General features: G+C 45.4%; 1 pseudogene; it reads right to left on the reverse strand.

Annotated features, from left to right (window-relative positions):
- Nucleotides 1-1234: 1234 nt before the first annotated feature.
- LOC140917998 (acyl-coenzyme A synthetase ACSM4, mitochondrial-like) lies at nucleotides 1235-18586 on the reverse strand (annotated as a pseudogene).
- Nucleotides 18587-18799: the final 213 nt, after the last annotated feature.

Raw genomic sequence — 18799 nt, forward strand, 5'->3', positions numbered from 1 at the left:
TTGTTAACGTTGCTAGCCCTAGATTTCTCCTTGAGTTCCTTTGCTTTCCTTATCAATTTTCTATAATTCCTAGCTTTTGATTTATATTACCAAGTTCCCCTTTTGTGTTTATATTATAGCTGCCTCTACTTCCCCTCTAAACCCAGGTTGTTGTAGGTTTTTTTTTAACCAATCCAGCCTTCCTTGGGGATTGTGGCTTTTTGAACATCTAGTAAAGTGTTCTTAAACAATTCCCAATTGCATTTACATGTGTCTGATTAAAGTTGTCCTCCCAACTGATTTAGCTCATAATTGTTTTCAGCTTTGTGAAACTGGCCCTTGTCAAGCACGCTGTGTATACACTACTGGTCTGGACTTGATTCTGTTTGTACATTGTAAATGTGTTCAAGTCATGATCACTTGTACCTAACATTAGTTCTGTGATCAGTTCCTGTTAATCTGTCAGGAGTAGGTCTAATATAGAATTCCCCTGTGTTGGTTGCAATGCTTTGTGAGTTAGGAAATTGTCAACTACAATATTTAGAAATTCTAAGGATGTTTTAGTACTGGCAGGATGAACCTTCCAGCATATGAGCACATCCATAGTTTTGTGCATTTGGACCAGAACCAGTAGTGTCAGCATGATCCAAGTCTCATCCCTGTGTAAGGGAAAGAGCCATGAGTGTGGCTGGAGACTAAAGTACCAATTGGCTGGTGTCTGTTGGTGGTATGGAGATTGGTATGGCTGCCTGAAGTGAGCCCACCTACTCATTTCCCACAAACGTTTTCAGAATGCTTACATCTAAACCCCCTATAGCTTGGTTAGATGTATCTTAGGGGAAACAAAATGTAAGCTTTTCAAAAAGAAACTTGCATAATAAGTTATCCATATGTTGAGTCAACCAGTCTCTTACCCAAGCTATTGTCTGCACTGTTTTCTTAAGATAAATGCATTTTTTCAATTTTTCTAAAGCACTCTTGCCTTCTCACAATTCCCATCTCTTCCCTAAAATGCTTATTTTTCTTAACTAGTTATAAACGTGTATTAGAATTTGAAAATAAGATGAGTTTTGTAAGTTGCTAGCACACACTGAACTTTGTGCAGTATAACAAATATTCACTATCTAATTAGCAAGCATATTGATATCATAAGCATCATGATAGTATTTATCAAGACATAACAGCAAGATGTTACCTATGGGAATATGGGAGGAAAGAAAAAAAAGAAATTATGTTTCCATACTCCCAAACAACATTACATTTGTCCCCACTCTTTGTTTTTTAGTTCATTCCTTCTGATTTTCCCAGTGATTGTCTTTGGCAGTTGTTGGACAAATTCCATCCGATAAAAACAAAACACAAGACCAAGTAAAATGACCAGATGTAATATATTAGCATATTTTTGACATGAAGCAGCAGTTACTGTGACACTGTTTATTTTAAATTATTTAAAATGTGGTGATCATTTTATTCATATGCAATATTTCCCAAACATTAAATGTTATAATTTAAAATATATAATGGGAAATATTCAGTATATTTGTTATATTTACTATGTCATATATACTACTAGGCTTTCTTTTGGTCATAAAATATTTCTGTGGTACTGATCTAGAGCTAATTTTTGTAGCTTCAGCCCTTCCTTGGTTAGAACAGGGTTTCTCAATCCACCTTTCATTACTTGCCTTTCTGGAGTACTTGTATGGAGCAGTAACATTCTTGACATGAACTTGCAGCTCAGGAGTTAATGTGACGTAAAGGCAGGAGACAAGACCACAGAAGCTTTCACCACCTACGAAGTAAAATCAATTAAAATTGCAACATTAATTAAAATATAAACCAGCAAACAACACAGTTAATTGGGAACAAGTTAATTTAATCGCACAACAAGAAATATGGGATAACAAAAACCTTGAGTGTAAACATATTTAAAACTAGGACCACATTCTTTATATACTTAGACCGTTACTGCAGGAGTAGTCAGGTTACAAGCAACCTGAGCAAGGGTTTCAAAATCTGGTCCTGAGTTTGTAGAAATGCTGTAGTGTGGGGTTTTTTTTAAAGTGGTAGATTCCAGGATGTCTTATTATTAAATTCAAGGGGAAGAGCTGCAGCAAGTGTATCAAAGTGTAGCTTCATAATGGTCCAAGATATCCTTTTACTTAATGGGATGTGCTTTCTTACTTAGCCTGTATTATTCCACTTGTTAAAGTGAACATACTTGGGGTGGGAGTCACAAAGACATTTATATGCCTAATTCCCATTGAAATCAGTGAGTTAGGTGCTTAAATTCCTTTGTGAATTCCACCCTTGATGTTTAACCTTTCCAGACCTTTCCACAGGTGTACGATATATAGCATATTTTCGTAGCCAGATTCTGCTCCCAGTTACATCTGAGTAATTCTGTGAATTCCATGAAGTTATTCTGGATTCACGCAGTCAGAAGCAGGCTGTACATCCATATTCCTGCCCTAAAATGTTTTGCATGGTATTGCTGTGCCCTGTTCCAACAACTGCTGTTTATTATTCTAGAGGTCGCTGCATTTTAGTGGTAGGAGAAAAAGGAGTATAGTAAATTACTCAACCTACCCTAGGGTCAAAGGAGACAAGGAGGAAATCCTTAGTTAGTGAACCTAAGGACCAGCCCATATTCAAAGCTGAACCTAAAGGCGAATCCATCTAATGGCCTGGCCCTGCAGCCTCAGTGCAGGCAAAACTATTGAAGTCAGTTAGAATTTTGCATATGAACTAGAGAATCAGATCCTAAGTTTGGTATCCTTTAAGCTGAAAGGTGGTTTATAAATGCAAGATATAATTATTATTGACTATAATATTACCTCTCCTCTGAGTGGGTCTGGGCTGCTGACAACAGCTGCTTCTGCTACTGCCAGGTGCTTGATCAAGGCACTTTCTACTTCAAACAGTCCAATACGATACCTAGGAGAGGAAAAATTAGGTGTTTAGTAGATTAAATATGTGCAGCTCTTTCATTAACAAACTCTCCCCTAGTTTGTATTTTCCTGTAGTTTTAACTGAAAGGTACAAACCCAGCGGAGATGATATCATCCACTCTTCCTACAAACCACAAGTATCCATCTTCATCCACAGTCCCTCTGTCCCCAGCGATATAAAAAATCCCACGTAGTATTGCAGCAGTTTTTCCTGGATCATCCTAACAACCATGAAATAATGAAAATGTTGCAATTGTTGATGAATTAAGCTCCTGCTCTAGTTGAAATTCACCTCTGTGGCTACCAGCCCCTGGGTTCTTAGGGTGCATCCGCAGCTCATCAAACAACACCACTTGCACTTAGAAATAAGCACTTTCAGGTCTTCAGATTTGAGCTGATGGCTATTTTTTCAGGGAGGGAAAATGAATAATAGAGCCAGGAATAGAATCCAAAGTCACACAGCCGGTCAGTGACAGAGACAGGGAGAGAACCCAAGTTTCCCAACTCCTGGTTCTCCCATTTCTACAGCTATACTGCCCCCAATGTAAGGGTTGGATTTGAATGGGCAATTTAGAGTTGGAAGAGTCATTATTCGGTTACCAGGCACCTGAGTCAGCCACTCCTCTTGTCTTGCATATTGTGGTATTTGTGAATACACCCTCTTTCAGTGTCTGAGGAATAGTTCAAGTTATAGAAATATGAATTAGGTTATAGCTGTCTCCTACCCATTTTTCCCTTCTTTGCATGCTAAACACTTTTAATTCAATATTTCAAGACTGGGATTTTCATTGTTAGTGATGGGCATAGACAAGAACCCAGATCTGAATGATCCACAAACTTGGGGGAAATTTAGATATGAACTTTGTCATTTAGTTTAGTTCATCAGCCATTATTTAATATGTCATTTACTCTTTGCTGGTAGAATATGGACACATAAGGCTGTGCTGCAGGAGATATGTTTTGTATTTCTCATTACGTTCAATATGTATCAAAGTTTTTGGGCTAGATTTTGACTAGCCCTGATGCAGCTCCTGCCACCTCCTGTCATGGCTGTATTAGGGTTACCTGAATCATGGCTGGGGCATAGTGGGAAAGTAAGAACTGTTTACCCAATACTCCCACCCACAAGCAAGTGAATGAGCAAGGGCAAGGAATGTCTGGAGTCATGGTTCTGTGCACCAGCCAGTGAGCTGCACTCTGAAAAGAGGTTTTGCAACTTACTTGCAAAGGGGTGTTGTTCATAATCCCACTGTGACACCACACCCCATATTCATCATAGTGGTACGATTCTGACGTAATCATGATGCATCTTGCACAAGATATGTCATGTGAGGTGTCTATGGAAAAGTTATGATTTGCTGAATATGAGTATCCTATTTCTATGCATGTATCATTTTTGTATCTGAAGTTATGAATATTGACTATCTGTATTTCAAACGTGGCTACACCTGCTATGACTCATTGGGAGCATGCAAGGGCATGTGACCAGATCACATGATACTAAATTCCATTTTGGTGCCTGTATTTTCCCACAAACTGGGCTGGGAACCTGGCTAGGGATGTGGGCTTATTTAGTCTGCAGAAGAGAAGAGTGAGGGGGGATTTGATAGCAGCCTGCAACTACCTGAAGTGGGGGGTTCCAAAGAGGATGGAGCTCAGCTGTTCTCAGTGGTGGCAGATGACAGAACAAGGAGCAATGGTCTGAAGTTGCAGTGGGGGAGTGGGTCTAGGTTGGATATTAGGAAAAACTGTTTCACTAGGAGGGTGGTAAAGCAGTGGAATGGGTTGCCTAGGGAGGTGGTGGAATCTCCATCCTTAGAGGTTTTTAAGGCCTGGCTTGACAAAGAATTAGTTGGGGTTGGTCCTGCTTTGAGCAGGGGGTTGGACTAGATGACCTCCTGAGGTCCCTTCCAACCCTGATATTCTATGATTCTATTATATGGTTCTATGATTCTATGAAACAAAGGGGTTCCCGCCATATAGAGAGACTATAAAAGATGTGGAGTGACATAATCTCTTGGCCTCATTTCCCACACAAGAGAACACCTGAGGAACAAAGACTTAACTGGGGGAAGTGCTGATCCCAGCCTAAAGGGATTCCTAGCCTACATATGGAAACTTGGTGGACTGCTTGTATCATCAGTCAGGGTGAGATATTGCCGATTCAAATTCTGTCTAGTATATTAGGCTTTGTTTGCGTTTTTGTTTAATTTCCTAGGTAATCTGCTTTGATCTGTTTGCTATCACTTATAATCACTGAAATCTATATTTCCATAGTTAATAAACTTGTTTTATGTTTTCTCTTAACCAGTGGATTTTCGAGTGAAGTGTCTGGGAAAATCTCAGCTCAGTTAATAAGGGCTGGTGTGCATTGTCCTCTCCACATTGAGGGAAGGGCGAACTGGGTAATAAATTGAAACTGGTCAGGTTTTTGACCAGGGCAGGACGGTACAGCTCTGGGGTCCTAGGCTGGGGACCTGGGGGTATTTTGGCTGTAGCCTCTCTAGTGTTGTTTCATGTAGTGGCTGGCCAGAGCTTGCATGCAACTGCAACTGGGGTGCGTCCCTGCCTGTGTGAATGCTAGTGGGAATGTAGGACCGGGAGCGGTCTGCAGCTTGTCACAGCAGCACAGTGTGAGAAGGAACCCAGGCTGGTGAGTCAAACGGCTCGGTGGTACCCCAGTTCCAGGTTGCATGCCTGGGGTACAACCTGTCACACCCACCCCAGAGCAAAAAGACAGCAGAGTAGTCACATTTCCTTGCTGATGCTTCTCCTGGGATGGTGCAGCTACATGCTGTCCTGTGGGCAGGGTAAGCCTACAGGCTTCATCCAGTCTTTTGTAAATTTACAACACTTTGCTTACCACGTATTGAGAGAAAAAACAAAACGGCTGCGTGGTATTCATTCTGATGGCAATGTCACCCTCTTTCCCAGGAGGCAGAACTTTGCAGTTTTTATCTATAATCTACAAGAACAGCCTGTTGTTTAGTATATTTTCTTTTCTAAACAAAGAGCTGTGATTAAAAAACAAAACAAAACAACCCAACCCACAGCTCTAAATACCATTCTTTTGTAGCAAAACTTGCACCATCCCACACTTTCCCACACCGTCCCCATATTTTCATTCGCTCTAAAACCAATCAGAAAGGTGCCCACCATACCTGCACATCATAAGCGGGGGCGGGGGGCTTTTCCCATGGACCCCGGTTTAATTTTCATCCTTTTCATATTTGTACATATCATTCCCTGTTACAAAAATAAACAAACAACCCAGATGTTTTAATTGGCAGTCTCTATTATACCAAGTTCCTCACCATGACATCAAAAGGTCCAAATATCACATTTTGTGCTACCCGAAACTCCCATTGACTTCATTGGGAGTTTTGGCTCAACAAAGAATGCAAGACCAGTCACAGTGAAATCTTATGTTATGAGGTTACATTACAGCCAATGAAAAGCTGCATTTAATGTCTCCATTGTAATTTAAAGCAAAATAATGAAGCCTTTCAGTCAATTACTATTTGCTCTGTAGCGATTATGGTGGGTTTCTGAATGATGAATTTAAATTAGGGGTAAGTATTTAACAAGAGGCTAGCGTGGCTTGCCCCTTAAGGGCTGGTGGACTGGGGCCAGCCAACCCTGATTATGGAAGGAACTGCTCCAGTCCACCTGTGCCAGGTTAACAGCCTCAATGGCACCTGGAAGGACAAACTCCGGCTTGGAGCCTGAGAGAAACTTTGTATTGGGAAGAAGGGCTGGAGAGAGACAGAGAGACTGAACTGGACTTGGGCCTGGAGCACCAGTGTGTACCTAGAGAACTGAATAACCTGGACTCCCAGAAGGGTAGTATTTTAACTACCACTGGGTTGTTGTTTTGAGTTTATGGAGGCACCAAGAGGGGAAACAGACGCAGGGTGCCTTAGAGTGACCTCTGACCATAAGAGGGTACTTGGGAAGCAGCCAACCCTGTAACAAAGTCTCTTGTTAATTTTAAATGCAACATCCATGAGCTAATGTGAATGTAGGACTTCTGTCTGTCCGTTGCCTTCATAAATATCCAGTCCTGTCTGGCTTTTCCACTAAGCCATCACTTCAGGGTTCTGTGACTCCCCTCCAGTCTCACAGTACTACAGGATCTTCAAATTGTACCTTCACAGACACAAAGAAAATCAGTGAGGATCATCCCAGGTTCTCTGGGGCACAAACCCTGCTTTCACTTGCTCCCTTGCAACCCCATTGACTTCAGTGCACATTGGGCACAATTCTGTCCCTCACTTATACACATGCAATTCTCAGTAAAGTCAATGAGAGTTGCACTTGTATAGCAAACCCATTGACTTCACGGGGGGAGGGGGGGATGTGCAGAATTTGGCCCCTGCAGTCTCATATTACATCCACACCAAGGAAGAAGAGTGGAGCTGCTTTTTGGAAGACATCTCCGAGGAGCCAACAAAAGTAGGGGAGGTGAGTGCAGAGCTTTTTTTCTTCTCACATTTACTAAAGAGGGATGGACCCAAACAGCTCAGTTCAGATATGCACCTAACAGTGTGGACAGAGTCATCCCATGGGTATGGCGAATTGGGGTGACTGCTTTAGGCCCCGTGCTTTGGGGGGGCCCCGGGCTTCAGTATGCATGTGTCATGCGGGGGGCACCAGACCGGCCTGGGGGGTTGGGAGGTGGGGTTAGGGGTGCCTGGGGGGCCAGCCCAGACCGGGATGGAATTAGCAGTTTGGAGGGCCAGGCGCTGGCAGCAGAGGTCAGGCCCGCTCTCAGCAGCAGGAAGCGCATGTTGTATTTATTTTTCTTGCTCGCCCACCACCACACCGTCTGCAAGTGTCCTAGCACCGCTGGAAAACGCCAGTGCCAGGCTGACCCTATCCATTGCCCTTCCTCCCCAAACCCTTCCCTTTTCTGGGACCCCCCCAGCACGGGGAGCCCCCTTGCCCCTAGCACAGGTGCCACCCTGTGACTCTCCATCATCCCTCACCCCCCCAGCACTGGTGTGACTCTCCATCATCCCTCCCAACACCAGATTTCACTTGTATAAAGAATGTTGAGGGCCCCATACAGGCTGATTTGTCCCGGGCCCTGCACCACCACTAGGGACAGCCCTGAGTCTGGAGGAGTTTTTTGATCTGTGCAAATTTCCTAGTTCTGCGAAACAGTTGAAATCTTTTGAGATCTGGCTTTTTCCCTAGAGCCTCATTTGCAGTTACAATTAGAGCCCTTTACATTGCCAGCATGCTGTAAAGGGACATTAGTATAATGAACCCACATCCTCAGTGCTTCCTGCTTGTGTTTGGCCGGTAAGACTACAAGAACTGCCTTCTCTGCTATGTCTCAGCACATCCAAGGCTACAGCCAGGATGTGCAGCCAATTGCTAAAGTGAAAATGACCTTAAAACGTTAACCAAACAGTTTGATACTTTACCAAGGGTATGTTTCAGGTCCTGATTGAATTTTTCAGCAGGGATTTTGATCAGTTCCTATTTTATCAGAACCAACTGGCCACTTACATCAGTGGGAGCCCTGCAAAGCTAAGAGAATTTTTCCCTCTTTGTTTACTGTCCTTTTTAATGTTTCAGGTCAAAATTCACTCTCAGCTGCAGGCAGTAACCGGGGGGGAATTGGCACTTGCTTTGTTACACCCTGCTGACTATTAACTGAATGTGCTGTGCTTCTTCATGGTTCACTTCTTCCAGCGCATTGTTTCCCACTGCAGTGGTTTTAACTTGCAATATGGTGTCACTGGTAGAGCTCATTACTAATGAGCAAAATATCTGGCTGGGCACTTTTATGGAAATAGAATGATGTTAATGCCGTCAATAGGGTTGAGGTACCTGGTAAGATCATGCCGCACATGCATGCGGTAGGCTGTGGGGGCACTGCAGATAGTGATTTTTGGATACCTGGTCAGGGGCTAACAAATTGAAGGGAAAAGAAAAATGGAAAGTTTGTAAATCAAGTTAGAAAAATTGGCCTGGGATATTTTGAGCATCTCTAAGTATCCTTTTCAGCAGTGTAATAATGCACAGCTATCAGCCACTCTCTGATCTCAGTTACGCCAGTGCAGAGCTGGAGTAACTGTAGTGAAGTAATTCTAGTTATGTTAAATTTTCAATGGCGTACCAGAGATCATTGAATTGCTGGGCACATTAAGCCCAAGAAGTAATATATTGGCTCGTGAAATGTCAGTCAGACAAGAGTCAATGTGTCGTGACATTCACTGAAACATGAAGGCAGTCTCCAGAGATGAAATCCTGGCCCTATTTAAGTCAATTGGAGTTTTGTTATTAACTTTTGTGGGGCCAGAATTTCACCATAGGAAACTAAAACTGGGTACCCAAAAATGGAGGTACCCAAAATTAGAGGCTGCTTTTGAAAATTTATGCTGTAATAACTTCATGTGAATTGAAAGTGGAGCTTTATTGTCATTGACTGGCTAACACCTTGCTTAAGTCAATATTTTCTTTGGTCCTATTTGGACTGTTATTACATATATTCTGAATGCCTCCACAGAAATACCTGGAATTCTCTCAGTTATATCTATTAAGGGCTTGCTACTGCACCAGGAGAGCAGAGTGTTGGGTGTATGTGAGCACGGGGTGATGAGCAGAACAGTGAGTGTAAGGAACCTGAACCTGTATTACTGAGAGTGCTGCTCTGTAGCTGCCTAGTAAAGCTACAGAAGGGAGTGCACAGCTCAGTTCCTCATAAGCAAAATAAGGATCTCAGCCGAGCCTGTGTTTTCTCATGTGTGCCCATTCTCCAGCCCTTCCTCATGCATCTTTTACCCAGTCCACTAGCAAATTAGGAAGGGAGGGATTACCTTCCAGGTAGCGTGGAGAAGAACTATGGCTCTCTCTTCACCCTGCTTATATCGATGGGTGATATCCACTCACTCTGGTGCTCGGGTACAAAACCCTAGTGCGCCCTGCTGTGTTCCATCTACATGCTTGCAAGGTCAAGCACTTAGGGCTAGTTCCACACAGGGCCTTAGGTGCCTAGCTGCCAATTTAGGCACATGAGTCCAACATGCCACTGAGAAGCTCACCCCACTCCCCTACTCTGCTCAGCTGAATCTAACGTTGTAGGTGCTAAATTCCTGAGGCGCCTACGTTTCTGCCAGTGGACATGCACAAAACTGCCCTAGTCTTGATGATGCTGAGCTGCGCAGTGCCCTGGCCTAGATCACACCTAAGCCCTGGCAGGATTGATCAACTGGGCATTCCCCACCTCCCTCATGCCTGTTCCAGTAGGCATGCACACAGAAGTCATCAGAAAAGACAGCAGGGGGTGAGCTTTTGGGGGGCGATGTCCCCCAATAGTCCAGTAGTTATGGCACTCACCTGGGAGTTAGGAGACCTGGCTTTAAGTCTCAGCTCCAAAGCAGGCAGAGCAGGGATTTGAAAACTGGCATCCCACATCCCAGGTGATAAGTTTCCTAACCGCTGAGTTATTGGCTATAATGGAGTTAGTGGGCTTTCTCTCTCTGGTTTTTCATGACAGAGGGCTGATCTGGTTAAGGCCCTGTCCCTCTCCCTTTCCTACTGGCCAGTGTAGGCAACTCTCTGCTCAGCTTGTTGTTTTTTGAGAATCTCATTCTTAGGGATCTAACTCTCCCCATTGTATAGGAACGTTTGGACTGTGAATTCCAATAGGCATCAGGGTGACTAAGAGCTAAGCATTGCTATGCCTAAATCCCTTTATGGACTTAGCCCTTGGAGTACCAATTAAAAACAACCCAACAATTAAAACTCTAAAGGGGAGGTGAAATTAGAGATCTGGCAAAATTATGTAATAGAAACTTAGTGACTCATCACAGAGCTGCTTTCAGCCATTCATAAAGTAGGCTTTGTCCTCTTGCATGGCATAGTAGGATTTATCTTGGGTGTGGAGTGGGAGGTTTAGATATCATCAGTTGCTGAAGTAAGCTGATCTCTCCTCCTCAATGTATTGCTTTTCCAATGGTCACAGCAACTTAATTAAAGTATTTATTTAAACCAGCTAATTTATAATTTCATACAGCAGACACTCATTAGTAGCAACATGGTGGTGCCCTTTTGCTATGTTGCTTCTAAGCAGCTGTTGCTGTTATGGGGAATATCGACAATTCACAGTAGGGAAAGTGTTTTCGGGAAATGTTGCTCTTATAAGGTGTTTCTGTAAACAAGTGTCTACAGTAGAGAAGCTCAGGAGGGGAGAGATTATAGTGAAACATTTACATGCCATGTGATTGGAAGCAGCTGGCTGAATTCTATACCTCAAAAGTCATGCTGCAAAATACCTACAGTAGTTACATCTTTTCAAAAGACAAATCCCTTGTGGTTATACCATTCTAAAACACTAATCCCATAAATCTCTATGTTTGTGGTCTGCTTGGCAAACAGGATGAAATGTAAATAAATCCTCATTGTGAGCTTTGTACTCTTACCTTTAGGATCTCTGTTGGCTCAAACTGGGGCATGATGTGTACAAAAACACATGTACCCCGAAGCCAGGGGGCAAAGACATGCCCCAGGGCTGCCTTTATCCAGCCAGTGTCTGACATATTGCATATGATGTCTGAGGGCGTCAAATCCAGACAATACCTGTAGAATACAGAGGTGAAAAATACAAGTGAATGTACAATTGAACTAAGAAATGTCAGTGTTAGCTTAATATAGGCCTTATAAAACTGAGGTGAAAATTTAACAGCTTAAACAAACCCTCCTTCCCTGTCCTTTCATGATATTGATGATAACATCAAACTAATGATATTTTACACATCCATTAAAAATATTATTGGTCATGGGTTAGTTGGCAAGTAGGATTTCTGGCACAGTTTAACTAAGGATTTCAAAGAAATTACATATACAATAGAGTGACAACCCAGCAGTTTGACTCATGATTGTATCCCACATGTGAAGTTCTTTTGTTTCTTTCACATTTCAGAGCTTTAACATTTAGCGACACAGTGGAATTAAATGCCAGACCTTCCACATAGAGCAAACCCCAGACCGAAACTACTGTGGGAATGTTCAGCCATTTTTGGAGACCCTATGGTTCCGCTGGTGAAGTAGATAGCCACTGGGTCTTGGCTCTTTGTCTTGACACAGTTGTGGTCACCAGGTGCAGCTCTTCAAAAAACATAGTATGTCGACATCATTCAGTAAACTGAACGCTGATTCCTTCTGTTATCAAATCCACAGAATTGTCTGGACCATCAAGATTAGCCCTGGTTATTGGTCTTGCTGTACTCCCTTCCAACTGAGACTCCCTCGGGACTTCCTTACTTTTGCAGCCAGTAGGCACATGTTACTCTTGTTCTCAAACCTAGGAGTGACTGTTTTCTCCAGCATAAAACCTCATTTTATTATATTTTTTTCTCCCATAATGTCCACAATGAGGACACTTCACTTCGGAAGGGGAACAGGGACATGTGATTAAGGAATAAGAGCACATGAGGCAATAAACTGGGTGATTAAACAAGGACACCTGGTAATTCAAACTCAGGCATCTAATTCAATTCTGAGGCACTGGGTGATTTATGCCATGCTTTAAAGGGCCACTGTCCAAGGGCCCAGTATTTAACATATCCCAAAAGGTCCTCGCCCTTTGACCTCAGGGCCCTGTTATAGCTGAAAAATAGAATCTACTTGTTCATCTGAACTAGGGCTGCTCAAAGCCCAGTTTCTCATCAGAACTTGGGGGACAGGGGGCCATATCCCCCTCCCACACAAACTTTTACCCACCATAAGGGCAAGTGACAGAGGGAGGGGCAGAGAGGAGTGAGCGTAGGGCAGGGGCTTGTGGGGGAGAGGCTGCATGGGAGCGGGGCCTTGGGGGAATGGGCAGTGTGAGAGCGGGGTCTCGGGGGGAAGAGGGTGGTGTGGGGGGGCAGGGTCACAGTTTAGTGCCAGTGACTCCCCCACTTTTGAACCTTCTGCCGCTCCTGCTCATTCATGCCACCTCCATCAATTTCTCCTTTAAAAAGGCTGTCCCAGCTCCTGTCACATCCCCTCTGTCTTTTGTAACCACCATCTTTCTAATTAGGCCATGTGTATATGTACAGCGTTGCAGCAGAGCTGCTCCCTCCGACATAGCTTATACTGCTCACAGTGGTGGTTTTTTTATGCCAGTGGGAGAGCTCTCTTCCGTCAGCATAGAGTGTCTTCACCACACCCGCTGGCGTGGCACAGCTGTCCCAGTACCCTGCCACCGACATTGCACTGTGCACACGAACCCTGATGTCGGTGTAACGTATGTCGTCCAGGAGGGTGGAATATTCACACCTCTGAGCGACATAAGTTTTGCTGACACCGGCTGTAGCGTAGACCTAGCCTTAGTGTTCCTTTCCCTTGTCCTGTCATGTTCTAAAATCTCAGAACCAGCTGCACATTCTCAAAGTTTTCCTTATCTCACTAAGGCTTGAGGCCAGTTTTGCTTTCATCTAATGAGATTGGAATGAGTTAATGATTTGCTCGTGCCTAAATCTAAAGGTTTCACTTTTATTCTTGTCTTTCTTGTCTTGCAAGGGCTCTTGACAGACACTGTAGATCATGCTTCTTTTCCTCATTACTTTGATACAGAGACAAGGGATTCCAGTGGATTTCTTCCTATTTCTCTGACTCATCTGGTATCCTGCCTGTATCATAATCTTTCTTCCTCGCTTGGTGGTGTGACATTCCCCTTTGGTGTTATCTGGACCGGTGATCTTCTAGGTCACTCCAATCCTTGACTCTGGGAGCCAGCCTTACTCTGCTCTGCAGTGAGAACCTCCACTTCTGGCCTGTTCACGCACAGCCTCTGGCATGTAAGTTGTTCCTTGGATTGTGCAACCGAATGACACTAGCCAATATCTCTGGTCCCAGACACAACCCTAGGAACCTCCGTCTTGCAGTGCCCAGTTATGCCCGCTGGATGCTGCAAGCTTATATGAGTTTGTCAATTTAACAAAGAAATTGATACGCACCCCTTGTTATTCCCAGGGGAGTCTCTGACACACTGTTTATTCTACCTGAAGCAGTGCGTTTGGTTTGCAAACAGATTTATTAACTACAAAGATAAAATTTAAGTGATTATAAGTCAAAGCATAACAAGACAGAGTGGTTACCAAAATAAAATAAAATATAAACACGCAGTCTAAACTCTCAACCCTATTAGACTGGGCAGCAACTAGATTAAGCAGTTTTTCTCACCCCACTGGATATTGCAGTCCTTAATATACAGGTTTGCTCCTTAAAACTGGGCCAGTCTCCTGTGCTGCAGTCTTGTCTTCATCTCAGGCTATGTCTACACTACGAAATTAGGTCGAATTTATAGAAGTCGGTTTTTTAGAAATCGGTTTTATATATTCGAGTGTGTGTGTCCCCACAGAAAATGCTCTAAGTGCATTAACTCGGCGGAGCGCTTCCACAGTACCGAGGCTAGAGTCGACTTCCAGAGTGTTGCACTGTGGGTAGCTATCCCACAGTTTCCGCAGTCTCCGCTGCCCATTGGAATTCTGGGTTGAGATCCCAATGCCTGATGGGGCTAAAACATTGTCGCGGGTGGTTCTGGGTACGTGTCGTCAGGCCCCCGTTCCCTCCCTCCCTCCGTGAAAGCAAGGGCAGACAATCATTTCGCGCCTTTTTTCATGAGTTACCTGTGCAGACGCCATACCACGGCAAGCATGGAGCCCGCTCAGGTAACCGTCACCCTATGTCTCCTGGGTGCTGGCAGACGCGGTACGGCTTTGCTGCACAGTAGCAGCAACCCATTGCCTTCTGGCAGCAGACGGTGCAATACGACTGGTAGTCGTCCTCGTCGTGTCCGAGGTGCTCCTGGCCCCGTCGGCTGGGAGCGCCTGGGCAGACATGGGCGCAGGGACTAAATTTGGAGTGACTTGACCAGGTCATTCTCTTTAGTCCTGCAGTCCTATTGAACCGTCTTATGGTGAGCGGGCAGGCGATACGGACTGCTAGCAGTCGTACTGTACCATCTTCTGCCAGGCAGGCAAGAGATGAGGATTGCTAGCAGTTGTATTGTACCATGTTATGCCAGGCAGGCAAGAGATGAAGATGGCTAGCAGTCGTACTGTACCATCTTCTGCCGAGCAGCCATGAGATGTGGATGGCATGCAGTCCTTCTGCACCGTCTGCTGCCAGCCAAAGATGTAAAAGATAGATGGAGTGGGTCAGAACAAGAAATAGACCAGATTTGTTTTGTACTCATTTGCCTCCTCCCCTGTCTAGATCACACTGCAGTCACTCACAGAGAAGGTGCAGCGAGGTAAATCTAGCCATGTATCAATCAGAGGCCAGGCTAACCTCCTTGTTCCAATAACAACGATAACTTAGGTGCACCATTTCTTATTGGAACCCTCCGTGCAGTCCTGCCTGAAATACTCCTTGATGTAAAGCCACCCCCTTTGTTGATTTTAGCTCCCTGAATCCAACCCTGTAAGCCGTGTCGTCAGTCACCCCTCCCTCCGTCAGAGCAACGGCAGACAATCGTTCCGCGCCTTTTTTCTGTGCGGACGCCATACCAAGGCAAGCATGGAGGCCGCTCAGCTCACTTTGGCAATTAGGAGCACATTAAACACCACACGCATTATGCAGCAGTATATGCAGCACCAGAACATGGCAACGCGATACCGGGCGAGGAGGCGACGTCAGCGCGGTCCCGTGAGTGATCAGGACATGGACACATATTTCTCTGAAAGCATGGGCCCTGACAATGCATGCATCATGGTGCTAATGGGGCAGGTTCATGCTGTGGAACGCCGATTCTGGGCTCGGGAAACAAGCACAGACTGGTGGGACCGCATAGTGTTGCAGGTCTGGGACGATTCCCAGTGGCTGCGAAACTTTCGCATGCGTAGGGGCACTTTCATGGAACTTTGTGACTTGCTTTCCCCTGCCCTGACGCGCATGAATACCAAGATGAGAGCAGCCCTCACAGTTGAGAAGCGAGTGGCGATAGCCCTGTGGAAGCTTGCAACGCCAGACAGCTACCGGTCAGTTGGGAATCAATTTGGAGTGGGCAAATCTACTGTTGGGGCTGCTGTGATGCAAGTAGCTCACGCAATCAAAGACCTGCTGATATCAAGGGTAGTGACCCTGGGAAATGTGCAGGTCATAGTGGATGGCTTTGCTGCAATGGGATTCCCTAACTGTGGTGGGGCTATAGACGGAACCCATATCCCTATCTTGGCACCAGAGCACCAAGCCGGCGAGTACATAAACCGCAAGGGGTACTTTTCGATAGTGCTGCAAGCTCTGGTGGATCACAAGGGACGTTTCACCAACATCAACGTGGGATGGCCGGGAAAGGTGCATGATGCTCGCATCTTCAGGAACTCTGGTCTGTTTCAAAAGCTGCAGGAAGGGACTTTCTTCCCAGACCAGAAAATAACTGTTGGGGATGTTGAAATGCCTATATGTATCCTTGGGGACCCAGCCTACCCCTTAATGCCATGGCTCATGAAGCCGTACACAGGCAGCCTGGACAGTAGTCAGGAGCTGTTCAACTACAGGCTGAGCAAGTGCAGAATGGTGGTAGAATGTGCATTTGGACGTTTAAAGGCGCGCTGGCGCAGTTTACTGACTCGCTTAGACCGCAGCGAAACCAATATTCCCACTGTTATTACTGCTTGCTGTGTGCTCCACAATATTTGTGAGAGTAAGGGGGAGACGTTTATGGCGGGGTGGGAGGTTGAGGCAAATCGCCTAGCTGCTGGTTACGCGCAGCCAGACACCAGGGCGGTTAGAAGAGTACAGGAGGGCGCGGTACGCATCAGAGAAGCTTTGAAAACCAGTTTCATGACTGGCCAGGCTACGGTGTGAAAGTTCTGTTTGTTTCTCCTTGATAAAACCCCCCGCCCCTTGGTTCACTTTACTTCCCTGTAAGCTAACCACCCTCCCCTCCTCCCTTTAATCATTGCTTGCAGAGGCAATAAAGTCATTGCTGCTTCACAGTCATGCATTCGTTATTCATTCATCACACAAATAGGGGGATGACTACCAAGGTAGCCCAGGAGGGGTGGTGGAGGAGGGAAGGAAAATGCCACACAGCACTTTAAGCACAGCACTTTAAAGGTTTACAACTTTAAAATTTATTGAATGACAGCCTTCTTTTTTTTGGGCAATCCTCTGTGGTGGAGTGGCTGGTTGGCCGGAGGCCCCCCCACCGCGTTCTTTGGCATCTGGGTGTGGAGGCTATGGAACTTGGGGAGGCAGGCGGTTGGTTACAGAGGGGAAGCAGTGGCAGTCTGTGCTCCAGCTGCCTTTGCTGCAGCTCAACCATACACTGGAGCATACTGGTTTGGTCCTGCAGCAGCCTCAGCATTGAATCCTGCCTCCTCTCATCACGCTGCCGCCACATTTGAGCTTCAGCCCTGTCTTCAGCCCGCCACTTGCTCTCTTCAGCCCGCCACTTACTCTCTTCAGCTCTCCACCTCTCCTCCCGGTCATTTTGTGCTTTCCTGCACTCTGACATTATTTGCCTCCACGCATTCATCTGTGCTCTGTCAGTGTGGGAGGACAGCATGAGCTCGGAGAACATTTCATCGCGAGTGCGTTTTTTTTTCTTTCTAAGCTTCACTAGCCTCTGGGAAGGAGAAGATCCTGTGATCATTGAAACACATGCAGCTGGTGGAGAAAAAAAAAGGGACAGCGGTATTTAAAAAGACACATTTTATAAAACAGTCGCTACACTCTTTCAGGGTAAACCTTGCTGTTAACATTACATACATAGCACATGTGCTTTCGTTACAAGGTCGCATTTTGCCTCCTCCCACCGCGTGACTACCCCCTCAACCTTCCCCCTCCCTGTGGCTAACAGTGGGGAACATTTCTGTTTAGCCACAGGCAAACAGCCCAGCAGGAATGGGCTCCTCTGAGTGTCCCCTGAAGAAAAGCACTCTATTTCAACCAGGTGACCATGAATTATATCTCACTCTCCTGAGGATAACACAGAGAGATAAAGAACGGATTTTGGTTGAATGCCAGCAAACATACACTGCAATGCTTTGTTCTACAGTGATTCCCGAGTACATGTTACTGGCCTGGAGTGGTAAAGTGTCCTACCATGAAGGACGAAATAAGGCTGCCCTCCCCAGAAACCTTTTGCAAAGGCTTTAGGACTACATCTAGGAGAACCGCAAATGCCAGGGCAAAGTAATCCTTTCACATGCTTGCTTTTAAACCATGTATAGCATTTTAAAAGGTACACTCACCAGAGGTCCCTTCTCCGCCTGCTGGGTCCAGGAGGCAGCCTTGGGTGGGTTCGGGGGGTACTGGCTCCAGGTCTAGGGTGAGAAACAGTTCCTGGCTGTCGGGAAAACCGGTTTCTCCACTTGCTTGCTGTGAGCTATCTACAACCTCCTCCTCATCATCATCTTCTTCGTCCCCAAAACCTACTTCCATATTGCCTCCATCTCCATTGAAAGAGTCAAACAACACGGCTGGGGTACTGGTGGCTGAACCCCCTAAAATGGCATGCAGCTCATCATAGAAGCGGCATGTTTGGGGCTCTGACCCAGAGCGGCTGTTCGCCTCTCTGGTTTTCTGGTAGGCTTGCCTCAGCTCCTTCAGTTTCACGCGGCACTGCTTCGGGTCCCTGTTATGGCCTCTGTCCTTCATGCCCTGGGAGATTTTCACAAAGGTTTTGGCATTTCGAAAACTGGAACAGAGTTCTGATAGCACGAATTCCTCTCCCCATACAGCGATCAGATCCCGTACCTCCCGTTCGGTCCATGCTGGAGCTCTTTTGCGATTCTGGGACTCCATCATGGTCACCTGTGCTGATGAGCTCTGCATGGTCACCTGCAGCTTGCCACGCTGGCCAAACAGGAAATGAGATTCAAAAGTTCGCGGTTCTTTTCCTGTCTACCTGGCCAGTGCAT

The sequence above is a fragment of the Lepidochelys kempii genome, chromosome 10, assembly GCF_965140285.1.
Source record: "Lepidochelys kempii isolate rLepKem1 chromosome 10, rLepKem1.hap1, whole genome shotgun sequence".
NCBI lineage: Eukaryota > Metazoa > Chordata > Testudines > Cheloniidae > Lepidochelys > Lepidochelys kempii.